Source organism: Theropithecus gelada, chromosome 2, assembly GCF_003255815.1.
Source record: "Theropithecus gelada isolate Dixy chromosome 2, Tgel_1.0, whole genome shotgun sequence".
Classification (NCBI taxonomy): domain Eukaryota; kingdom Metazoa; phylum Chordata; class Mammalia; order Primates; family Cercopithecidae; genus Theropithecus; species Theropithecus gelada.
Window position 1 is genome coordinate 145,217,049 of NC_037669.1, and position 4,535 is coordinate 145,221,583.

General features: G+C 39.1%; 1 pseudogene across 1 annotated transcript; it reads left to right on the forward strand.

Annotated features, from left to right (window-relative positions):
- Positions 1–2,144: 2,144 nt before the first annotated feature.
- LOC112618997 lies at positions 2,145–3,311 on the forward strand (annotated as a pseudogene). The gene has a single exon (XR_003118155.1). The product of XR_003118155.1 is annotated as a coiled-coil domain-containing protein 25 pseudogene (transcript).
- Positions 3,312–4,535: the final 1,224 nt, after the last annotated feature.

Here is a 4,535-nt window from a genome sequence, read left to right on the forward strand (position 1 = left end):
AGCATCATCCTCATACTAACACCTGGCAGAGACACAACAAAAAAAGAGAATTTTAGACCAATATCCCTGATGAACATCGCTGCAAAAATCCTCAATAAAATACTGGCAAACTGAATCCAGCAGCACATCAAAAAGCTTATCCACTATGATCAAGTGGGCTTCATCCCTGGGATGCAAGGCTGGTTCAACATATACAAATCAATAAATGTAATCCAGCATATAAACAGAACCAAAGACAAGAACCACATGATTATCTCAATAGATGCAGAAAAGGCCTTTGACAAAATTCAACAGCCCTTCATGCTAAAAACTCTCAATAAATTTGGTATTGATGGAACGTATCTCAAAATAGTAAGAGCTATTTGTGACAAAGCCACAGCCAATATCACACTGAATGGGCAAAAACTGGAAGCATTCCCTTTAAAAACTGGCACAAGATAGAGATGCCCTCTCTCACCACTCCTATTCAACATAGTGTTGGAAGTTCTGGCCAGGGCAATCAGGCAAGAGAAAGAAATAAAGGGTATTCAAGTAGGAAAAGAAGAAGTCAAATTGTCCCTGTTTCCAGATGACATGATTGTATATTTAGAAAACCCCATCATCTCAGCCCAAAATCTCCTTAAGCTGATAAGCAACTTCAGCAAAGTCTCAGGATACAAAATCAATGTGCAAAAATCACAAGCATTCTTATACATCAGTAACAGACAAACAGAGAGCCAAATCATGAATGAACTTCCATTCACAATTGCTTCAAAGAGAATAAAATACCTAGGAATCAAAGTTACAATGGATGTGAAGGACCTCTTCAAGGAGAACTACAAAACACTGCTCAGTGAAAAAAAAAGAGGACACAAGCAAATGGAAGAACATTCCATGTTCATGGATATGAAGAATCAATATTGTGAAAATGGCCATACTGCCCAAGGTAATTTATAGATTCAATGCCATCCCCATCAAGGTACCAATGACTTTCTTCACAGAATTGGAAAAAACTGTTTTAAAGTTCATATGGAATCAAAAAAGCGCCCACATTGCCAAGAGAATCCTAAGTCAAAAGAACAAAGCTGGAGGCATCATACTACCTGACTTCAAACTATACTACAAGGCTACAGTAACCAAAACAGCATGGTACTGGTACCAAAACAGAGATATAGACCAATGGAACAGAACAGAGCCCTCAGAAATAATACTACACATCTACAACCAGCTGATCTTTGACAAACCTGACAAAAACAAGAAATGGGGAAAGGATTCCCTATTTAATAAATGGTGCTGGTAAAACTGGCTAGCCATAATTAGAAAGATGAAACTGGATCCCTTCCTTACTCCTTATACAAAAATTAATTCAAGATGGATTAAAGACTTAAATGTTAGACTTGAAACCATAAAACCCCGGAAAAAACCTAGGCAATACCGTTCAGGACATAGGCATGGGCAAGGACTTCATGTCCAAAACACCAAAAGCAATGGAAACAGAAGCCAAAATTGACAAATGGAATCTAATTAAACTAAAGAGTTTCTGCACAGCAAAAGAAACTACCGTCAGAATGAACAGGCAACCTACAGAATGGGAGAAAATTTTTGCAATCTACTCATCTCACAAAGGGCTAATATCCAGAACCTACGAATAACTCAAACAAATTTACAAGAAAAAAAAAAAAAAAAAACCCAAAAGTGAGCAAAGGAAAGGAACAGACACTTCTCAAAGAAGACGTTTATACAGCCAATAGACAAGAGAAAATGTTCATCATCCCTCGCCATGAGAGAAATGCAAATCAAAACCTCAATGAGATACCATCTCACACCAGTTAGATTGACAATCATTTAAAAGTCAAGAAACAACAGGTGCTGGAGAGGATGTGGAGAAATAGAGACACTTTTACACTGTTGGTGGGATTGTAAACTAGTTCAACCATTGTTGAAAACAGTGTGGCGGTTCCTCAAGGATCTAGAACTAGAAATACCATTTAACCATGCCATCCCATTAAGGGATGTATACCCAAATGACTATAAATCATGCTGCTATGAAGACACATGCACAAGTATGTTTATTGTGGCACTTTTCACAATAGCAAAGAGTTGGAACCAACCCAAATGTACATCCATGACAGACTGGATTAAGAAAATGTGGCACATAGACAGAGGAGTTCCGGGAGCCAGGCGGTCGCCGTGAGTCTGGTATCCTGAGCTTCGTGAGTTGAGCGCTGCTGCTCCACAGTGGAGTCACCACATCGCTCCCATGATCATGGTGTTCTACTTCACCAGGAGCAGCGTTAATTCATCTGCCTACACTATTTACATGGGAAAAGATAAATATGAAAATGAAGATCTGATCAAGCATGGCTGGCCTGAAGATATCTGGTTTCATGTGGACAAACTCTCTTCAGCTCATGTATACCTTCGATTACATAAGGGAGAGAATATAGAAGACATTCCAAAGGAAGTGCTGATGGACTGTGCCCACCTTGTGAAGGCCAATAGCATTGAAGGCTGCAAGATGAACAACGTTAATGTGGTATATACTCTGTGATCTAACCTGAAGAAAACAGCTGACATGCATGTGGGGCAGATAGGCTTTCACAGGCAGAAGGATGTAAAAATTGTGACAGTGGAGAAGAAAGTAAACGAGATCATGAGCCGATTAGAAAAGACCAAAGTGGAGCGGTTCCCAGACCTAGCAGCAGAGAAAGAATGCAGAGATCGTGAAGAGAGGAATGAGAAAAAAACCCAAATTCAGGAAATGAAAAGGAGAGAAAAAGAAGAAATGAAGAAGAAAAGGGAAATGGATGAACTTAGGAGCTATTCATCACTAATGAAAGTTGAAATTATGTCTTCAAATCAGGATAGCAATGATTCAGATGCATCATGTAAAAGGAGGAAAGGACCTATGAAAGATGTGAATGTAGAGACAATTGCAGACCTTTTGGTTTCATCCGTGTTCTGAAGTATAAAATACAACCAAAATTCTACCTTCATCCTACCCAGAAATTATAGATTTTCAAGTTTAAAAAAAAATTGTACCTTTTTTGCTGACAGAAAAGCATCAGATATGTATAAAATAGTTGAACTTGACAGCATACAACCTAACGTGAAAATGTTTTTGCCAGAACATGTCTTGGTACCTTGTGAAAGCAGGCTGCCCTTGTTCTTGAGATAGACTTTAAAATGAACCAACTCTGAAAAGTACTTCTGTTGCTCTGATCTATCCCTGAAAACAGATGTCTTGAAACACTTTTCATATTCTTAAAACAATCTTCACTTCTGTTAAGAAGAACATGTTGGTGGGTAATTATGCAAATGTTTTCCTGTCCCTGATTTCCCGATTAGAAAAAAGGGCATATGGGTTTTGAAAAAGAGATTTTTCAGAAGATTGTAAGCTTCAATATTCACGTTCCATCATGTCATCTGGGTGTGTTAGTAGAGTGACCCTCAACGCACTCTATCTCAGCTTTTATGTCCTTGCTTCCTCTGAGCAGGAGCCTCCATCTTAGTATCATCATATTTAAAGAAATTGATGGTGTTCATCAATGTGGGGCCTGTGGCAGTTGTTGCCTGAGCACCAAGTAACCCAAGCCACCTATGCGACAACTTCTGGGCCCAGGAGTAATTTCTCAGCATTGAGGGTAAAATAGGATGGAGTGCTCTGTTGATCATTTGGGAGATGTAGGCTACCTGATTTGTGCCTTGGGATGCAGCGTGAAGCAGAAGTCCATTTTGCAATCATGAGTTTAGAAAGAACTAAGCATTTTACAAGCCAGCCAAGTAATTATTTTCTTTACCTTGAAATCATATTTGAGTTGTAACCCCAGAGTTAATTTCTCATTAGATTCAGTAACTTACTATGTAACATTACTTCTCACGTGAACCACTTACTATCTGTTGTGATTCTGAGCAGAAGATATCTTTTGATTGCAGTATGTAAGGCAACCCCTGTAGAAGGAGACAAAACAAGGAGAAAGAGAACAAAGCCTGCCAGACCAGACGCGAAGAGATGGATATTTTACTCATACCCACAGCAGCAAGAATGACCTCCTGCAGCAGATATTCCACCTCTAATAGCACTTTGGAACTATGGGCAAAACCAAAAGGCTAGTGTTTCCATTTATTTCACATTGGTGTATGGGGTTGAACTGGAAAATTCACTGAGGCATAACTCACTGGCCAAATTTTGAGAGGTATATAAGATGACTTTAGAGATGAGTGGCTTTGTTTATGTGTCTAATGATATTCAGTCTGACGTTCTGCAATTTTAAAAGTTTAATAAAGTATCTTTTTTTAGTCTGAAAAAAAATGTGGCACATATACACCATGGAATACTATGCAGCCATAAAAAAGGATGAGTTCATGTCCTCTGTAGAGACATGGATGCAGCTGGAAACCATCATTCTCAGCAAACTATTGCAAGAACAGAAAACTAAACACCACATGTTCTCACTTATAGGTGGGAATTGAACAATGAGATCACTTGTTCCACAGGAAGGAGAACAACACACAGTGGGGCCTATTGTGGGGTGGGGGACGGGGAGGGATAGCAT